The sequence below is a fragment of the Elaeis guineensis genome, chromosome 12, assembly GCF_000442705.2.
Source record: "Elaeis guineensis isolate ETL-2024a chromosome 12, EG11, whole genome shotgun sequence".
Classification (NCBI taxonomy): domain Eukaryota; kingdom Viridiplantae; phylum Streptophyta; class Magnoliopsida; order Arecales; family Arecaceae; genus Elaeis; species Elaeis guineensis.
This window is the reverse complement of record NC_026004.2, coordinates 76,022,717-76,045,878: the sequence shown is the minus strand read 5'-3', so window position 1 is coordinate 76,045,878 and position 23,162 is coordinate 76,022,717.

Here is a 23,162-nt window from a genome sequence, read left to right as displayed (position 1 = left end):
TATCAGATCGCCTTAATGGTGCAGGTACATTGGGCTTCGGATCTGATCTAATCAAATCCGACTCAGGTTCAGCTATTGGTGTCGGTCCTTCTACCTGTTGAACTTCATCAAGTTCAACCTTAGAGGCAACGGTTCCTTCACCAAGGAACTCCTTTTCTAAAAAGGTTGCCTTAAGGCTGACAAACACCTTTTGTTCATCAGTATGGTAGAAAAAATATCCTTTGGTCTCTTTGGGGTACCCTATGAATGAGCATTTGTCAGACCTAGGTCTAGTTTATCTGTAACTAACTGTTTGACATAGGTTGGGCACCCTCAGACCTTAAAGTGTGAAAGTGCTGGCTTACGCCCTGTCCATATCTCATATGGAGTCTTAATTATAGATTTACTTGGAACCCTATTTAACAGATAACGGGCCGATTTGAGTGCATATCCCTAGAAGGATATCGACAAGCTAGCAAAATCCATCATGGATCGGATCATGTCTAACAGAGTCCGATTTTTCCTTTCAGACACACCATTATGCTGTGGTGTTCCTGGAGGAGTCCATTGGAAGAGAATCTCATTCTCTCCTAGATATGTGAGAAACTCACCAGAAAGATATTTTCCTCCTCGATCAGACCGAAGAGTTTTAATACTCTTCCCAGTTTATTTTTCTACTTCACTTCGAAATCGTTTGAACATTTCAAATGAATCCGACTTATGTTTCATTAGATAGACATATGCATATCTGGTAGATCATCCGTAAAAGTGATGAAGTAGAAATATCCACCTCTAGCACTTATGCTCATGGGCCTGCATACATCAGTATGTACTAGGCCCAAGAGCTCAGTAGCTCTCTCACCTTTTCTAGTAAAAGGTGACTTGGTCATTTTACCAAGAAGACAGGACTCACAGGTTGGAAGTGATTCACAATCACTGACTTCGAGGATTCCCTCTTAAGTCAATCTGTTTATTCTGTTCTTGTTTATATGACTTAGCCTACAATGCCATAAGTAGATATCTGATACACTATCTAATCTAGGGTGCTTGCCAGTAGAATAGACTACGTTAACAGATTGTGATAACATATGCACACCATTGTTCAAATGTCCACAAAAAATAGTAACACCATTCATAATGATGTTACAAACTTATTTCTTTATTGTAATTTCATAATCATTTTTGGTCAGAAGGCCTACAGAAATAACAAAAGAAACTGGGACAAAAATGATAATCATTAAGAACAATGGTATGGGACTCAAATACAAGTTTCAAGATTTCTAATGCTAGAACTGGAACTGGTCTTCTATCTTCAACGTTCAGGAACCTCTCGCCTTGCTCGAATCTCCTATTGACCTGCAACTCCTGCAACGAATTATAAATATGGTAAGGGCTATCGATATCCAATACCCAGTCAGTTATATCACAAATAGAGAAATTACAAGGAGTTGTCATATAAATACCTTGCCCAGTAACAGCTTGCTTCTTTCTCTGCCTGTTCGGATCCAGAGAGGCAATGTACTGAGGACAGTTCCTCTTCCAGTGCCCCCGCTTCTTGCAAAATAAGCATTCAGCTTGACTCTTATCGGGCTTGATCTTTTTGGTCTGACCCTGCACTGATGTCCCAGCTTGAACTTGCACCTTTTTCACTTTCTTCTTCTTGTTCTTCTTTCCTTTCTCAAAGGGTCGAGAACCAGAAGACAAACCTCCCACTAAGTTCACCGACTCCTTGTAGAGTTGGTGATCCTTCTCAAAGTTCTGAAGCAACCCCAGTAACCCGTGGTAGTTTACTTTAGGCTTTGTCATTTTATAATGAGTGAAGAATGGGAGATAAGACTTGGGCAGCGAGTTCAGTATTGCATTTTTTCTAAGCTGCTCATGCAAGAAAAAGCTGAGCTTGCTCAAATGCTCCATCAACTCGATCATGTACAATACATGATCGGTGACAGAGGCACCATCCCGCATTTTGGTATTGAAGATGGCACAACTGTCTTGTACCTCTCTGCATCATTGGGTGTGCCAAAGGCATCCTCCAACACTTGAAGCATATCCTTTGGCTGAGCCATCTCAAATCTACGACTGAACTCGTTGCTCATGACAGCCAGTATGATACAGCGCACCGAGATCCGATCACTGAGCCACTTCTGGTAAGTATCTCTGACTGTTCCATGTGCATTGGCAGCTGGCTCTTCAGGTGCTCTAGGACTATCTTCAACTTTCAATACCAGCTACCGAAGTTGGGTCCCACCAACTTATCATTGTCCAATAATGATCGGAGCGATAGGGAAGTGGCTATATTTGCACAAAGGAGAATCATAACTTAATTAGTAATTGATTCATTAAACCTAAAGATTTGGACTTTAATCAAAAAGTTTCTCCCACTATTTTATTCGAATTGGTAGCCTCTACCTCCAATTCGAGGAATTACCCTAATTCCTTAGTGGGTACTAGAATCCTCTTAGACTGCACACAAGCCCAACTTTGGTTGGCCAACCCATGTACATCTAAGGGTAGGTTCATAACCAATTATTTTTCTAAATAATTTTTAGTAATTTTAATTTTACCTCAGTCCCTAATCAGTAGGCTTTGGCCTCCACTGAAAAGGTCTGGTTAGGTCTGACCATTAACATGACCATACTTGGCCCATCTAGCCAATGAATGATTAGACCCAACTTTGGTTGGCTAACCTAACCATCATTTAGAAAGATGCAGTCAAGAAATCATATTATGAATGATAATTCCATCAGTCGATAAGTGCCAGGCCTTTGGGCCTCCAATGATTATCCAACTGATGGACCCATTATCATCCATTTAATGTGAGGCTATGATCTAGTTATCATCATAACTATTTTATTTTAAGAACCTAATAATTTTAGAAGATTTAATTGATTTAGAAGAAGAGGTCAGATGAACCAGCTTATCATAATCCTCCCACTGGCTTCACCAAGTCTGCTTAAGGGAGACCATTAAAAAGGCTGGTCTAGGAGCACTAAATCAGTCACACAGATTTACCTAGCTGATATGAGTCAGCTCGAATAGTCAAGTAATCTGATCAAAATATAATTTTACTAAGAGGCCAGGTAAGTTCGATCGGTGAGAGGGTCTGCCAAAGCTTGCCTTAGACACCATCAGAAATGGCCAAGTAAGTGGGCTGTCAATTAAAAACCACCGATTTGGTTTACCTTAGATACCAACTGATTTAATTAATTTTGATTAGATCAACCTAACAGTTCGTGCTAGACAGGTTAGCCAAGAATCAAGTTCATTTGGTTCTCATTAAAGATATGGACTTGACCAACTATAACTATTGTAATTGATCTAGAGAATTCTTGACCTAATCTAAGACAACAATTGATTAGATTTAGTCAATTCTCTAATTAAGTCCATCTTTAATCTAACCTTAGGTTTAACCCAATTAATGGACCTAATTTCCACTAACCTATTAACCCAATGTGTTATGGTTTGTGTCTTAGGTTCTTCAATTCACAATCCAAGAACCTAATCAAACAACTTCTTAATTCTCAATTAAGTTTTGGGCTGAGGGTTGGGGTTTGGCTTTTCGAAAATAATTTTTATGTTTGTAAAATATTTTTATAACATGGTTCTACCAACCAAATTGCATGTTTGATTCATAATCAAAATGCAAGTGAAATAAGCATGAAACTACTTTAGATCTAATCTAAACAGATTCATGTAATTGAAATAATTTCAACTTTAAACTACGCAAATTTTTCAAACAAATATATGATGGCTCTTTGCACGAGAATTATTAACAAAAAGATTTTATTTTAAATTTAAATATCTTTTAAATCTAATAAATTATAAATTTAATCTAGATCACATCTAATAAATTTATGATTAAAGATAGATCTACATGAACTAGGACAACCTTTGCACTGTAAGGGATAAACCTTACAGCAGGACAACCTACAGTTCATGATTGATCTAAAAATTTTAATTTTAAATTTAACAATCAGATTATAAATTAGATCTAATCTAAAAAATAATCTAAGTATGTATAAATAATCATGTAATAAATAACCTAGGCTCTGATACCAATTGAAGGAACCAGATCTAGGATTTTAGGGTTAGATTTTGAAATTTTTTCAAGATCAGGCAGTGGAAGACTAAAATAAATCAAAATTTATCTTATAAAACTAGAAAATTTTTAAATCTAAAATCTTATTAGATAATTATTACATGAAATTAAATAAAAAATTAAAATATAAAGAGCAAGAACTACATGTTGATCATATCAACAAGTTTCTATACTACATCTAATGTATGTAAAATATAATAGATCAGATCTATTATCTTGCAAGTTAGACATTTCAACTTTGCTGATCCAGACTTGAGGATGATGTTGCAAGCTGCACATGCATCCAACCTCTCGAAGTCATCCAGACAAGCCCACGAATCACGATCAGAAGTCCTGGTCCAGAAAATCAGCATAGTATGCTAGTACTGTGCTGATCCTTCTTCGATGGTCGATCAGATGCCTCCTTCTTTTTAATTTGGACTCTTCTAAAGATGAGAAGTAGAAGAAGGAGTTTTAGATGTGGGACACTCAGAAAACTCACAGATGGAGGAAGGAAAGAGGTGAACATAGCAACCCTAGAAGAAGACCATCTTCTTCTTCTCTTTACTCTCACCTAGACACCTAGTTTTGTGTCTATTATATATTTATGCCCCAACACCCTTTCTCTCTCATTTTCACACACCCAAAAGGTATCACAATGATATATAATCTATGAAAATTTTAAGAAGAAATTCTTTTTAAATAATGAGATATGAAGAGTCCTTTTCTAGGTCAAATATCTAGTCAAAGAAAATCCAAACAGGGCAAGACAAGTGGTGCCCAACTCTTGAGTGCCTCCTCCTTCTTTTTCTACCATGAACCACCAGAAAAGGGCACATAATATATATCATAAAAGTCACAAAAATTCCAAAAAAAATTTGAGTAAAATCAGTACCATAAGGAAAGAGTTTTGGTTTCCTAAAACTCTATCTCATAGAATTTGAAATCCAAACTAATTCCTACTTTGACTTGGTCCACAACCACATTTCATGTAAGAGAGAAAGAGAGGAAAGCTTTGGGCATGTGTGAAGGTTTGGGAGAGAAGATTTTGTCACACAAAATAAGAGAGAGTGGGTGTGGGGGGCTAAGGTGGCGCAAGGTGGAATCCTAGTCTTACTAGGATTCAGTCTATGACTCTTTCAAATTTGGTTTCTGAAACCAAATCAAATCAAAACCAAATCAACCCAGTTAAAATAGGTCTTAACCCAATTAAGAATCTAATTTAATCAAATTAAATTAGATTTAAATATATTTCAATTTTTTAATCAAATTAGAAATTAAGTTGACCCAAGTCTTAATTGAACTAGGACTAGTTTTTTCTTGCACTTGACTTATCCAATAAACCAATTGGACTTGATCCAATCAAGTCCAAATCAAATCTAATTAAATCATATTCAATTAGACTTAATCTCAGCCCATTGGCTTAATCAAATTAAGCCAATTAGTAATCAAATTGCTAATCGATCCTCTTACAACACTTGCACTAGGTTAAATGTCAATCGTATTGATCATTTAACCCTAGAACGATTCTTAATCATTGATCAACCATCCGATCGAATCGTGAACTCTAATATGTGTGACCTCATAAGTTTGAACCTAAGTTGATAGTACAGGAATAAATTTTTGTGCCAATCAAAGTGAGTATCTAGCAATGGTACACGAGGTCGGATATGTCGAATGTGTAGAACATCCTTAGAATCCATGCGGATATAGTTTTCATATAATTCATCCTCTTGACCAAAATGCTCATAGGATACTCAGAGTTCCACTGTCAACTCTGATTAGGTTGTCCACATTGTATTTCAAAATATCAGATCTATCTGATGGATTATCCTGGCCAAAGTTTTGCTAAATTAAAATACAGCGACTCATTCTTCTCTGACTCTTGGAGTGGTCAATCCCATCTTGATCATACTCTAACTTTGCAAGTACTTGACTGTGCCCAGAAGCCTTCCATCACTGAATTAAAAATTCAGTTAGTCCAGTACCAAAGCACAGTGAGTTGCTTGCAAGTCACTGAGGTGATCTCAAGTCTAAGGGACACTTATACCTATATCCCATCAGAGACATTCTCGATAGCAGAATGCTCTGGAGTTGGTCACATTCAATGATGATGTACCCTTACATCTCATCTGTATGCCATATCAGTGTCTCCACACTCCTTGATTAAGAGGACAACCAGCCCATATCGCCTACCGCGACCTATACTCGATAGAAGCTGTCATCCTTATTAACAGCGTATCATTTGGTCGTGAACAGTTTTAAGGATTAATCGATAAATTCTCTCTTTATCGAACCTAAATAGTTCTAAGGACTTCATCACAACAACGGAGTTTATTAGAAGATGAAACTTATGATGAAAATATCAAAAATATATTTTATTTATTAACAAATCAATTACAATACAAGGTTACTCAACCATCAATAGGTTGACGATTGGCTTTTGGGATATATTTTCCAACAACTCTCATTTGTCCTAAAGCCACTCAGCACAGTATCTAATACCCATCTTCAACTCGTGGTTGTCGAACTCTTTTATCGCCAGGGCTTTAGTGAAGGAGTAGGTCAGGTTCTCCTTTCTGTCGATCTTCTGAAGGTCGACGTCACCTCGATCCACAGTCTCCCAGATCAGGTGAAAGTGGTGCAAAATATGCTTCGTCCACTGGTGTGCTTTGGGTTCCTTCGCTTGAGCAATGGCACCAGTGCTGTCACAGTAAAGCAGGACCGAACCATCAAGGGAGGGTACTACTCTAAGCTCGGTGATGAATTTTCTCAGCCACACAGCTTCTTTCACAGCATCCGATGCTGTGATGTACTCTGTCTCACAAATAGAGTTTGCCACAGTATGCTGCTTGAAACTCTTCCAGTAGATGTCTCTACCATTCAGAGTAAAGATATAACCCGACACGCTTCTGCTATCATCATGGTCAGATTGAAAGCTGAAGTTTGTGAACCCCACAAGTTTCAGATCTGACTCGCCATAAACCAACCATTGGTCCTTAGTATTTCTCAAATACTTAAGGATGGCTTTAACTACTTTTTAGTGGTTTTCTCCAAGATCAGATTGGTATCTATTCACTGCTCCTAGTGAGTATGCCACATCTGGCCTTGTACATATCATGGCATATATGATAGATCCCACGATCGAAGCATATGGGACTCTACTCATACGCTCTCTCTCTTCAAGAGTTGTCAGACAATTCTTCGTAGAGAGAGAAATTCCATGGCCTATCAGTAGATAGCCCTTCTTGGAATACTCCATGCTGAACCTCTTCAGCACAGTGTCTATGTACATGGATTGGGATAACCCAAGCATCCTTTTAGATCTATCCCTATAGATCTTCATCCCTAGGATGTAGGATGCTTCACCCATATCCTTCATGGAGAACTATGATGATAACTCAACTTTCATTCTCTGTAGCGCGGGGATGTCATTCCTGATTAAGAGAATGTCATCCACGTACAAGACAAGGAATACCACAACTGGACCATTTATCTATTTATAGATGCAGGACTCTTCTCGATTCTTAATGAAGCCATATATTTTGATCACCTTATCAAAATGCACGTTCCAACTCCAAGAAGCTTGCTTCAATCCATAAATGGATCTCTGAAGCTTGCACACTTTGGACTCATCTATGGATGTAAACCCCTTAGGTTGTATCATATACACCTCTTCGGTCAGCTCTCCATTCAGAAAAGCTATCTTTACATCCATCTACCAGATCTCATAATCCAATGGACAGCTATTGCAAGCATTATCCGAATGGATTTGAGCATTACCACAGGGGAGAACGTCTCGTTATAGTCAATACCATAATGTTGACGATACCCCTTGGCAACCAGACAGGCTTTATAGGTCTCCACCTTTCCGTCTGTGTTCTTCTTCTTTTTGAAGACCCATTTATACCCAATGGGTTTAACCCCTTCAGGTAGGTCAACCAATATCCATATATCGTTGACCTTCATGGACTCTATTTCGAATTTCATGGCTTCAAGCCATTTTTTAAAATCAGATCTCTACATTGCATCCATATAGGTGATCAGATCTTCATTATTCTCATCAAGTTCGATGGGATCACCATCTCGGATCAAGAAATCGTAGTATCTGTCCGACTGATGCGGTACTTTATCGGATCGCCTTAATGGTGTAGGTACATTGGGCTCTGGATCTAATCTAATCAAATCCGACTTAGGTTCAGCTATTGGTGTCGGTTCTTCTACCTATTGAACTTCATCAAGTTCAACCTTAGAGACAATGATTTCTTCACCAAGGAACTCCTTTTCTAAAAAGGTTGTCTTAAGGCTGATGAATACTTTTTATTCATCAGTATGGTAGAAAAAATATCCTTTGGTCTCTTTGAGGTACCTTATGAATGTGCATTTGTCAGACCTAGGTCCAAGTTTATCTGTAACTAATCGTTTGACATAGGTCGGACACCCTCAGACCCTAAAGTGTGAAAGTGTTGGCTTACGCCCTGTCCATATCTCATATGGAGTCTTAATTATAGATTTACTTGAAATCCTATTTAATAGATAACAGGCTGATTCGAGTGCAAATCCCCAGAGGGATATCGGCAAGTTGGCAAAACCCATCATGGATCGGACCATATCTAACAGAGTCCAATTTCTCTTTTCCGACCACCATTATGCTGTGATATTCTTGGAGGAGTCCATTGGGAGAGAATCTCATTCTCTCCTAGATATGTGAGAAACTCACCAGAAAAATATTTTCCTCCTTAGTCAGACCGAAGAGTTTTAATACTCTTCCCAGTTTATTTTTCTACTTCACTTCGGAATCATTTGAATATTTCAAATGAATCTGACTTATGTTTCATCAGATAGACATATAGATCATCCGTGAAAGTGATGAAGTAGAAATATCCACCACTAGTACTTATGCTCATGGGTCCATATACATCAGTATGTACTAGGCCCAAGTGTTGGAAAATATATCCCAAAAGTCAATCGTCAAGTTGTTGACGGTTGAGCAACCAAGTATGGTAATTGACTTGTTAATAAATAAAATATATTTAGTATTTTTATCATAAGCTTTGATCTTCTAATGAACTCCATTGTTATGATGAAGTCCTTAGGACTATTTAGATTCGGTAAAGAGAGGATTTATCGATTAGTCCTTAAAACTATTCACGATCAAATGATAGGCTGTTAATAAGGACGACAGCTTCTATCAAGCATAGGTTGCTGTAGGCCATATGGGTTGGTTGTCCTCTTAACCAAAGAGTGTGGAGACACTGGTATGGCATACAGATGAGATGTAAGGGTACATCATCATTGAACGTGACCAACTCCAGAGCATTCTACTGTCGAGAATGTCTCTGATGGGATATAGGTATAAGTATCCCTTGGACCTGAGATCACCTCAGTGACTTGCAAGCAACTCATTGTACTTTGGTACTGGACTAACTAAATTTTTAATTCAGTGACGGAAGGCTTCTAGGCATAGTCAAGTACTTGCAAAGTCAGAGTGTGATTGAGACTGGATTGACCACTCTAAGAGTTGGAGAAGAATGAGTCACTGTATTTTAATTTAGCAAAACCTTAACCAAAATAATCCATCAGATGGATTTGATATTTTAAAATATAATGTGGACAACCTGATCAGAGTTGATAGTTGAACTCTACGGTGTCCTATGATCATTTTGGTCAAGGGGATGAATTATATGAAAACTATATCCGCATGGGTTCTAAGGATGTTATTCTACACATTTGACCTATCCGATCGTCGGATACCATTGCTAGATGGTCATTTCGATTGGTATAAAAAATTATTTTTATACTACCGACTTAGGTTCGGACCTATGAGGTCACACACATTAGAGTTCATAATTCGATCGGATGGTTGATCAACGATTAAGAATCGTTCTAGGGTTAAATGATCAATACGATTGACATTTAACCTAGTGCAAGTGTTGTAGGAGGATTGATTAGCAATTCGATTGCTAATTGACTTAATTTGATTAAGCCAATGGATTGAGATTAAATCTAATTGAATATAATTTAATTAGATTTAGTTTGGGTTTGATTGGATCAAGTTCAATTGGTTTATTGGATAAGCCAAGTGCAAGAAAAAAACTAGTCCTAGTTCAATTAGGACTTGGGTCAACCTAATTTATAATTTGATTAAAAAATTAAATTAGATTTAAATCTAATTTAATCTGATTAAATTAGATTCTTAATTAGATTAAGACTTATTTTAATTAGATTGATCTAATTTTGAATTGATTTGGTTTGAGAAACCAAATTAAAATAAATCATAAGATAGAATCCTAGTAAGACTAGGATTCCACCTTGCGCCACATAAGCCCCCCCACGCCCTCTCTCTTATTCCATGCCAATCCCCTCTTATTTTGTGCGACAAAAGCCCTCTCCCAGGTCTTTCACATATTTAAAAAGTTTTTTCTCTTCTTTCATACATGGAAAGTGGTTGTGGATCAAATCAAAGTAGGAATAAGTTTGGATTTCAAATTCTATGAGATAGAGTTTTAGAAATCCAAAACTCTTTCCTTTTTTCACTGAATTTATCCAAATCTTTTTTGAGATTTTTGTGAATTTTAGGGCACACATTGTGCACCCTTTGTTGGTGGTCCATGCATGAAAATAAGGAGGAGGCGCCCAAGAGTTGGGCACCCCTTATCTTGCCATGTTTGGATAAGCCTTGACTAGGTATTTGACCTAGATAAGGACTCTATCATATCTCTCTCTATAAAATAAGTTTCTTCATGAAAGTTTTGTAGATTATAGAGATTTAAGATTGCTTTGGGGCATCCAAAATTTAGAGAGAAAGACCTTTCGATCGTGGAGATATAATAGACACAAGACAGGATATCTAGGAGAGAGTAAAGAGAAGAAGAAGAGGGTCTTCTTCTAAGGTTGTTAGTTTCATCTCTTCCCTTCCTCTATCTTGAGTTTTATAAGAGCATCTCAGATCTAAAACTTCTCCTCCTACTTCTCATATTTGGAAGAGCCCAAATCAATAAGAAGGAGGCACCTGATCAACCATTGAAGAAGGATCAGCGCAGTACTAGCATACTGTCCTGATTTCCTGAAGTAGGACTTCTGGTCGAGATTTGTAGGCTCATGTGGACGACTCCTAGAGACCGGATGCATGTGCTATTTGCAACATCATCCTCAAGCCTGGATCAACAAGGTTAGAATGTCTAACTTGCAAGGTCATAGATCTGATTTATTGTTTAATACATACATTAGATGTAGTATAGAAACATGTTGATATGATCAACATGTAGTTCATGCTCTATATATTTTAATTTTTGATTTAATACTATATAATAATTATATAATAGAATCTTAGATCTAGAGATTTTTTAATTTTAAAAAATAAATTTTAATTTATTTTAGTCTTTCACTGTCTGATCTTGAAAAAGTTTCAAGATCTAATCCTGAAATCCTAGATCTGGTTCCTACAATTGGTATCAGAGCCTAAGTTGTTTATTACATGATTATTTATACATGCTTAGATTATTTCATAGATTAGATCTAATTTATAATCTGATTATTAAATCTAAAATTAAAATTTTAGATCAATCATGAACTGCAAGGTTGTCCTGCTGTAAGGTTTATCCCTTACAGTGCAAAGGTTGTCCTAGTTCGTGTAGATCTATCTTTAATCATAAATTTATTAGATATGATCTAGATTAAATTTATAATTTATTAGATTTAAAAAGTATTTAAATCTAAAATAAAATCTCTTTGTTAATAATTTTTGCACAATAAAATTATTTAAAGTTGAAATTATTTCAATTACATGAACCTGTTTAAATTAGATCTAAAGTAGTTTCATGTTTGTTTCACTTGCATCTTGATTATGAATCAAACATGTAATATGGTTGCTAGAACCATATTATAAAATTATTTTACAAATATAAAAATTATTTTTGAAAAGTTGAACCCAACCCTCAGCCCAAAACTTAATTAAGAATTAAGAAGTTATTTGATTAGGTTTTAGGATTGTGAATTGAAGAACCTAAGACACAAACCATAACACATTGGGTTAATGGGTTAGTGAAAATTAGGTCCATTAATTGGGTTAGACATATGGTTAGATTAAAGATGGACTTAATTAGAGAATTGATTAAATCTAATCAATTGTTGTCTTAGATTAGGTCAAAGATTCTCTAGATCAATTACAATAGTTGTAGTTGGTCAAGTCCATGTCTTTAACGAGAACCAAATGGATTTGTTTCTTGGCTAAGCGGTCTAGCATAAACTGTTAGGTTGATCTAATCGAAACTAATTAAACCAGTTGGTGTCTAAGGTAAACCAGATCGGTGGTTTTTAATTGGGAGCCCGATTATCTGGCTATTTTTGATGGTGTCTAAGGCAAGCTTTGGCTGACCCTCCCACTGATCGAACTTACCTGGCCTCTTGGTGAAATTATGTTTTGATCGGATCACTTGACTATTCGAGCTGACCCATGTTAGCTAGGTAGATCAGTGTGACTAATTTAGGTGCTCCTAGACTAGTCCTTTTAATGGTCTCCCTTAAGCTGACTTGGTGAAGCCAGTGGGAGGATCATAATAAGCTGGTTCATCTGACCTCATCCTCTAAATCATTTAAATCTTCTAAAATTATTAGGTCCTTAAAATGACAAAGTTATGAAGATAACTGAGTCATAGCCTCCTATTAAGGTGTTTGATAATGAGTCCATTAACTCAATAATCATTGCAGACCCAAAGGCCTGATAATTGTTGACTAATGAAATTATCACTCATCATATGATGACTTGGAAGTGTCTCTTTAATGGTGGTTAGCTGAGCCAACCAAAGTTGGGCTTAATCATTCGTTGGTTAGATGAACCAAGTATGGTCATGTTAATGGTTGGACCTAACCGGATCCTTACAGTGGAGGCCAAAGCCTACTGATTAGGTTTCTGGGGCAAAATTAAAATTACTAAAAATTATTTAGAGAAATAATTGATTGTGAACCTACCCTTAGATGTACATGGGTTAGCCAACTTAAGTTGGACTTGTGTGCAGTCTAAGTGGATTTTAGTACCCACTAAGGAATTAGGGTAATTCCTCGAATTGAAGGTAGAGGCTACCAATTTGAATAAAATAGTGAGAGAAACCTTTTGATTAAAGTCCAAATTTTTAAGTTTAATGAATCAATTACTAATTAAGTTATGGTTTTCTTTTGAGTAGATATGGCCACTTCCCTATCACTCCGATCATTGTTGGAAAATGATAAGTTGGTGGGACCCAACTTCGGTAGCTGGTGTAGGGTTTCAGAGTGGGCATGCACAGTGAAAATATAATGGATTTCAAAATTTTAATAAAGAAATCTTAAATATTAAACCCTTAAACCAGTATCTCCTTGATGATTAACAATCATATATAACATAAATTCAAGATTAAATTTAAGTTATAGAAGAATACCTGCAGCGCTTAATCCAAATTTCGACAGAACCTCCACCAGGCGCCCAAGTGTTCGCCCTCCAACGGTGATCCACACAGGGCTATGATTAGGACACCAACTCTTTGAGATGATTCCTCCAAAATTCTCACTCTGAGAATTTTCTTGAACACCAGGACCTCAAGACGCTCTTCCTCTTCTCCTAGCCTTCCTATCCCTACCTTTCTTCTCTCCTTGTCTTCTTTAATTCTCTTCCTAGACTCTTGTCCTAAAATCAGACTTGTCCTTTCTATTTTTCGACTTATCCTAATAAGAGAAGGAAGAGACTAATTGGACAATAGGGAGAGGATGTTAGAAAGAAAGGAGGAATTGGAAATCTGAATGAATCCAATCCCCCGGCGCACCCCCCTTTAAATACTTAGCGATGGGTTGCCTTCGGGAATTTTTTGCGCCCCCTCCACGCACCATCTCGCATCCATCAGAAAATCTCACACCTCCTGATGAATTTTCATGCCTATCTGAAAGTTTTTGATACATGGAAATCATCGAAAAAAAATCCAAGAGATGCTTCATGCAGAAGGACTCTTTGGAACATTTTTCTCGATGATTCTCTGATGAGTCGCGCAGCTTCGCATGGCATAATTTTTTTCCACCACCCATCAATGTAATTTTATCCATCCAATGGCAAAAAATTAAGGCACTAACATGAGAATATCGTGGAAAAAAATTCAGATTAAAAAGTGGCATGACAAATGGGTTAGAGTCCTTCACAAGTTGGACTCTTGGTCAAGCGCATGGATCAGGCTGACAGGATTTCCAACTTCAACGAATTTCTACGATTAAACCAGAAGGAATTTTAACTTCAAAAAAAATTATGATGCTCAAAATAAAGTTAGGAATCACAAAAAAAATTATTTCATCATGGAACATAGGATATACTAGAGGATGAGGCGTCCCATCTCATGGGATGCGAAAACTGTTTCCGCACACAAAAACCGCACCCATGCACAAGAAAAATTCTTGACTCGTGGAGAATTAGTTTCCTGGCTAAATATTTTTGGTGCATGCAGCAAAGGGCTGAACCAACTCAAATCCAAAATTTATTTGAATTAATTTGGCTCTAATTAGCCTAATCTGGAATTAAATTTAAACCCAATTCGAAACAAGGAGCTAGTTTTTTGCAACATGTGCTAGCATGTCAATTTTGCAAACATGATCTAATCCAATTAGACCCCTGATTAATACCCTTTGTGTGTGACCCATTTGATTCCACATCTAGCTAGCAATAGGTCCAAGTTCAAGTCGATTTGATTTGATTAGAATTTAATCTAACCGATCTAGATCCAATCGAGCTAACCCGATTTCAGCAATTAGAACTCTTCCTAATTGGTGATTGAATTAAACTCTTTAATTCGATCAAACCCATAGATATGAAATTTTTGATAGAAATACCAAAAATACTCTTCAGTGGAAAGTTATCGTGCAATTTGATCCTGCGATCTTCCTGCACCCCGAATATGACTCTGGATATGGAATAATGTCAAATCCAATATCATACTCATATTTCTCTCAATCTTATATGATGATTCAATTAATAAAATATTAGAAACTCTTTCTAATTTTTATTTTACTTTGATCAAAGGCTTCTTGAATCATCAATCGATCAGAACAAGTAGGATACGATTTTCTCTTACCAGGAGTGATCGATTCCATGTTGACCTACTCACAACCTCCATACACATTCTACCATATCTAGAACACCCCGTACATGACTAAGTCATGAATGAGTATGAACCAAAAAATATGAATTCATGTATACAAGGTTCTATAGTAGTCTCAGGTCAAAGGATTACATGCACAACTCCCACTATAAGAAAACATATCTTGACAGGTAAGTAAATTCCATAAGATGTTTCTTAAGTCGGATCAATTCAGTGAACTCATTCTCTAATGAGCACCCACTTCCTTGTATTAGTATCTCACACAAGTGGCATATGAGATCTGCCACCCTCTTCATCGAGCATACATAGAAAGTGCTAATTTATCCAGAACATTGATCTCCTACTCAATGCTCCTATGACTAGGAATATTCTAAATCAGGATTTTTAGGATTTTAGGTCTCATAGGTATGATCTCATCATAACCCTAAACCCATTTTTCTGATTTATGGAGTTCATCATAATCATTACTAAAGTAAGATGCAACATATGATGAAAATGCCTTTTATTATTTAAAGAGTCAATACATAAGTCTGAAAGATTATAAGGAAAATTCATCAAAATATAAATTTCGATTGGCTTGTAGGACATATTCCTTTCAATCTCCCACTTGCACTAAAGCCAATCGCTCTTATATTTTATCCCCATACAATCAAGATGGCGATCGAACTGCTGCTGTGGTAGAGCCTTAGTGAATGGGTCTGCTATGTTATTCTTTGTTTCTACTTGTTCAATGACAACATCTTGTCTTTCGATTATTTCACGAACGAGATGGAAGCGTCTTAGAATGTGCTTGGATTTATGATGAGACCTTGGTTCCTTTGCTTGAGCAACTGCTCCAGTATTATCACAGTAAAGTGGTACTGGATTCTTAATCTCAGGAACGACACCCAACTCAGTGATGAACTTCTTTATCCAAACAGCTTCCTTGGCGGCTTCACTTGCAGCTATATATTCTGCCTCAGTGGTTGAGTCAGCTACAGTTTGCTGCTTGGAACTTTTTCAACTAACAGCTCCACCATTAAGAGTAAAGACATATCCTGAAGTGGACTTACTATCATCAGGGTCTGATTGGAAACTAGAGTCAGAATAACTTTTTAGTTTTAAATCAGATCCTCCATATACTAAAAAAATATCTTTAGTCCTTCTTAGGTACTTAAGAATATTTTTCACTGCTTTCCAATGATCTTCTCCTGGATCAGCCTGAAATCTACTAACTATGCCTAAGGCATAGGCAACATCAAGCCTAGTACATAGCATAGCATACATGATCGACCCTACTGCCGAAGCATAGGTAATAGAACTCATTTTATTTCTCTCTTCTGATGTTTTAAGAGACATCCTTTTAGAGAGATGTATGCCTTGACTCATGGGTAAATAACCTCTTTTACTTCCATCCATGCTAAACCTCTTTAGCACTAAGTCTATGTACCTAGATTGGGACAAGCCTAACATCCTCTTAGATCTATCCCTATAGATCTTTATACCTAGTATATAGGATGCTTCACCCAAATCCTTAATGGAAAACTTACTTGATAGCCATGTCTTGACCGATTGTAACATTGGGATATCATTCCCAATAAGAAGTATGTCATCCACATATAAAACTAAGAAGATAATGGCACTCTCACTAGTCTTCTTGTATACACAAGGTTCATCCACATTTTTGATAAAGCCAAACTCTTTGACTGTAACATCAAATCAGATGTTTTAACCCCTCGAGGCCTGTTTTAATCCATAAATAGATTTCTTAAGCTTGCATACCTAATTTTCTCTCCCTTTTGAGACAAACCCTTCTGGCTGAGACATGTAAACCTCTTCCTCAAGATAACCATTAAGGAAGGTGGTCTTCACATCCATTTGCCAAATCTCATAATCATGGTATGCTGCTATTGCAAGCATAATCCGTATAGATTTGAGCATGGCAACAGGTGAAAATGTTTCATCATAATCAATATCCTATTTTTGCCTGAAACCTTTGGCTACTAATCTAGCTTTATAGGTTTCAACTTGGCCATCCACTCCAATCTTTTTCTTATAGACCCATTTGCATCCAATAGGGGTCACACCCTCTGGTGCATCAACCAAAGTCCACACTTGATTGGAATACATGGAGTCCATTTCGGATTTCATAGCCTCTAGCCATTTGTCTGAGTCCCTTCTCATGATGGCTTCCGTATAGGTCAAAGGTTCATCATTCTCAATGATGTGGGCTTCATTATTCTTAATAACGAACCCATAGCTCATAGGTGCATTTCGCACCCTATCTGACCTTCGAAGAGGAGGTGTACTTTGTGTTTGTACTTCATTAATGGATATTTTTTGTTGAGGATCATCTTGTGCTTGCATTTGTAGGTCTTGAACTTCTCCAAGTTCAATTTTCTTCCCACTGCCTCTTTCTAGGATAAACTCTTTTTCCATAAAAGTGGCATATTTACTGACAAAAACCTTATGTTCAGTAGGATGGTAAAAGAGGTATCCTATACTCTCTTTTGGATAACCTACAAATAAGTATTTATCTGCCCTAGCACTCAGCTTATGTCCAAAATTTCTTTTAACATAAGCTGGATAGCCCCATATCTTAAGATACTTAAGATTAGACTTTTTTCCTCTCCATATCTCATATGGAGTGCTTGGTATAGATTTTGAAGGTACTCTATTCAAGATATAGACAGCAGTTTCTAGGGCATATCCGCAGAAAAAAATTGACAAATCCGTAAGGCACATCATGCACCACACCATATCTAATAAAGTGCGATTCTTCCTTTCTGCTACACCATTTAGCTGTGGTGTATAGGGAGGGATCCATTCTAAGAGAATTCCATTTTCTTTAAGATAATCTAAAAATTCATTGGATAAGTATTCTCCTCCTCGATCAGATCGAAAGATTTTAATACTTTTTTCAGTTTGTTTCTCGACCATACTTTGATACTCTTTAAATTTTTCAAAGGCTTCGGACTTGTGTTTTATAAGATACACATATCCAAACCTAGATAAATCATCAGTGGACATTATAAAATAAGAGTATCTTCCTCTGGCTTTTGTTGTCACAGGACCACATACATCAATATGTACAAGTCCTAATAACTCACTTGTCCTTTCTCCATGTCCACTAAATAGAGTCTTAGTCATTTTTCCCATAAGACAAGATTCACAAGTACCTAATGATTCATAATCATAAGGATCAAAGAACTCTTCTTTGTATAACTTGTAAATCCTTGTCTCACTTATATGACCAAGTCGACAATGCCAAAGTAAAGTATTATTCAACTCTTCTCTCTTTCAATTTTTACTTTCATTAATATGGAAAACATTGTTATTAGATAGAATTAGAAGACCATTATTAATAATGCCATGACAGATAATTTTATTAGAAAAAGAAATTGACCAACTATTACTCTTTCCATTTATTTCATAACCTTGTTGCAATAGTAACGATACAGAAATAATATTTCTAATGATCTTAGGCATATAATAATAGTTTTCTAGCTCTAAGATCTTTCCAGAAGGTAACTTTAACATATATGTCCCTACAGCCTCTGCTTGGATTGACTCTCCTCCAGCATCGTAGAGCTCGAAGTCACCCTTCTTCAGCACTCTAATGTTCTGCAGCCCCTACAACGACTTGCAGATATGAGAACCACAGGCAGTATCCAATACCCAAGAGTCTGAATTGGAAGAACTTAATGACAAAATTGTATGTATCTCATACATACCTTTTGGTGCATCACTTGCACTTGCCTTTATAGTTGCAAGATATAATTTGTAATTTCTTTTCCAGTGTCCTGCCTTGCTGCAGTGAAAGCAGGTACCCTGTCCGGAGACTTTCTTCCCCTTCTTCTTCATCTTGCCACCCTTAAGATTCAGTGCTTTCTTTGAACCCTTAAAACCTGACTTCTTCTTAGAGGTTTTACCCACAAGAAGAAGTGGAGCCTTTTCTTTCTTAATATGGCTCTCCGCTGTCTTAAGCATATTTAACAACTCAGGTAAGGAGGTATTCAGTTTGTCTATATGATAGTTCACAACAAACTGAGCGAATGACTCGGGAAGAGATTGCAGGATCAAATCCTGACTTAATTCTCCATCCATCGCAAAACTAAGTTGACCCAATCTAGTGATCAGATCAATGACCTTCAGGACATGGTCTTGTACGGATGATTCCTAAGTCATTCTAGCATGGAATAACTGCTTAGATATCTCATATCTAGTAGTTCTACTCTGTTCTCCATACAACTCTTTAAGATTGAGGAGTATGGATTGAGTATCCATGCTCTCATGCTGCCTTTGCAACTCATTGCTCATAGAGGCCAATATGATGCACTTGACAGTCAAACTGTCATTCTTCCACATCCTGTATGTGGATACCTCCTCTTCTGTGGCATCATCCCCAACCTCTTGTGGTTCAAGGATATCAAGAATATAGGAGAGTTTCTCCTGAGTGAGTACGATCTTTAAATTCCTCAACCAGTCTACATAATTGGGATCGATCAACTTGTTGGAATCTAAAATTCCTCGCAATGATAGTGAAGATGCCATTTGTAGAATTTAATCTATAATAATTAAAGAATATTACATAAGCAAACAACTCATATTAACTCATACAATTAAATAAGGTCTTTAGATTTAATTGTACCTTCCACTATTTTATCGAACATCATAACCCTCTACTATGATGAACGAGACATATGTTATATTTATCTTAGTGGGATTGAGACCCTAATTCCTCATAATGATCTTGTGTTAACACAACAAACCCTTATGAGTTCATAGATAGGAAACTCTTTCCAATTGCATCTCATGCAATTTTTAATATTATATCTTGGCCTCTAAAATATTATTAGCCTTGTGTTAACACAACAAGCTATAATATTTTAGTTAAGTTAGACCCTTCATTTCAATACAGTCAAATTCTAATATAACTGCCCTTGTGTTAACATAACAAAGCAGTATATTCAAAATTATCGTAAGTATCTTCTATACACCAGGATTATGTTATATCAATCCTTATGACAAGCCTCATGTTAACACAACAAACTAGCCATAGTTCATGATGTAACATTAACCTAGCATGAAGGAAGGCCCTTAATAGTGTTTTCAACATTAGGGTTTTTCAATATCAAGATCGCTTAATCAAATTGGCCAGGTAAGTAAGGTGGGGGCCCCCCCGTTGCTTTCTTTAGACACTAATAAATTGACCAGATCAGACAATGGAACCAATTAAAAAACCACCTATAGCACTTTCCTAGACACCAATTGATCAATTGATCAAGAATTGGTTAACCCATAGTTGCATATCACTACCACTTAATATAATTTTCTAATGAGGGCTTTTATTTGGTCTCATGCACATTCTAACTATATAATACCCATTTATGTATCAACATTAAAATTTTCTACATGTGCAAGTGTAACATATGGACATTCATCATCCTAGGACAACCTTGCAGCATAATCCCGTTATGCTCGGACAACCTGATGTCAAGATGATGAAGTGGTGAATGATATATGTATTATTTCATATCATCATATGAAAGCATAAATCATTTTATAGTATAAATCATACTATGGATCACATAAATATTATGTATATATGATTGAACCAAACAAGGCCAGCTCTGATACCACTGTAGGGTTTCAGAGTGGGCATGCATAGTGGAAACATAATGGATTTCAAAATTTTAATAAAGAAATCCTAAATATTAAACCCTTAAACTAGTATCTCTTTGATAATTAACAATCATATATAACATAAATTCAAGATTAAATTTAAGTTATAGAAGAATACCTGCAGCGCTTAATCCAAATTTTGGCAGAACCTCCACCAGGCGCCCAAGTGTTCGCCCTCCAATGGTGATCCACACAGGGCAATGATCAGGACACCAACTCTTTGAGATGATTTCTCCTCCAAAATTCTCACTCTGAGAATTTTCTTGAACACCAGGACCTCAAGATGCTCTTCCTCTTCTCCTAGCCTTCCTATCCCTACCTTTCTTCTCTCCTTATCTTCCTTAATTCTCTTCCTAGACTCTTGTCCTAAAATAGGACTTGTCCTTTCTATTTTTGAACTTGTCCTAACAAGAGAAGGAAGAGACTAATTAGACAATAGGGAGAGTATGTTAGAAAGAAAGGAGGAATTGAAAATCTGAATGAATCCAATCCCCCGGCGCACCCCCCTTTAAATACTTAGCGATGGGTTGCCTTCGGGAATTTTTCGCGCCCCTTCCACGTGCCATCTCGCATCCATCAAAAAATCTCACACCTCTTGATGAATTCTTATACCTATCTGAAAGTTTTTGACACATGGCAATCATCGAGAAAAAATCCAAGAGATGCTTCATGCAGAAGGACTATTCGAAACATTTTTCTCGATGATTCTTCGATGAGTCATGCAGCTTCGCATGGCATAATTTTTTTCCATCACCCATCAACATAATTTTGTCCATCCAATGGCCAAAAATTAAGGTGTGAGAATGTCGTGGAAAAAAATTCAGATTAAAAAGTGGTGTGACAAATGGCTTAGAGTCCTTCACAAGTTGGATTGTTGGTCAGGCGCATGGATCAGGCTGACAAGATTTCCAACTTCAATGAATTTTCATGATTAAACCAGAAGAAATTTTAACTTCAAAAAAATTCCTGACACTTAAAAAAAAGTTAGGAATCATCCAAAAATTTATTTCATCATGGAACATAGGATAAGATTGAGGATGAGGCGTCCCATCTCATGGGATGCGAAAACTATTTCCTCACACAAAAACTGCACCCACGCACAAGAAAAATTCTTGACTCATGGAGAATTGGTTTCCTGGCTCCAAATTTTTGGTACATGTAGAAAAGGGCTGAACCAACTCAAATCCAAAATTGATTTTAATTAATTTGGCTTTAATTAGCCTAATCTGGAATCAATTTTAAACCCGATTCGAAACAAGGAGCTAGTTTTTTGCAACATGTGCTAGTATGTCAATTTTGCAAACATGATCTAATCCAATTAGACCCCTGATCAATACCCTTTGTGTGTGACCCATTGGGTTCCACATCTAGCTAGCAATAGGTCTGAGTTCAAGTCGATTTGATTTGATTAGAATTTAATCTAACCGATCTAGATCCAATCGAGCTAACCTGATTTCAACAATTAGAACTCTTTCTAATTGGTGATTGAATTAAACTCTTTAATTTGATCAAACCCATAAGACAAGATTGACGTCTAGCAATGTATCATGTCTACCTGGAAGATATAAAATTTTTGATAAAAATACCAAAAATACCCTTCAGTGGAAAGTTATCGTGCAATTTGATCCTGCAATTTCCCTGCACCCCGAATATGACTCTGGATATGGAATAATGTCAAATCCAATATCATACTCATATTTCTCTCAATATTATATGATGATTCAATTAATAAAATATTAGAAACTTTTTTTAATTTTTATTTTGCTTTGATCAAAGGCTTCCTGAATCATCAATCGATCAGAACAAGTAGGATGCGATTTCCTCTTACCAGGAGTGATCGATTCCATGTTGACCTACTCACAACCTCCATACACATTCTACCATATCTAGAACACCCCGTACATGACTAAGTCATGAATGAGTATGAACCAAAAAATATGGATTCATGTATACAAGATTCTATGGTAGTCTCAGGTAAAAGGATTACATGCACAACTCTCACTATAAGAAAACATCTCTTGACAGGTAAGTAAATTCCATAAGAGTTTCTTAAGTCGGATCAATTCAGTGAACTCATTCTCTGATGAGCACCCACTTCCTTGTATTAGTGTCTCATACAAGTAGCATATGTGATCTGCCACCCTCTTCATCGAGCATACAGAGAAAGTGCTAATCTATCCAGAACATTGATCTCCTACTCAATGCTTCTATGACTAGGAATATTCTAAATCAGGATTTTTAGGATTTTAGGTCTCATAGGTATGATCTCATCATAACCCTAAACCCATTTTCCTGATTTATGGAGTTCATCATAATCATTACTAAAG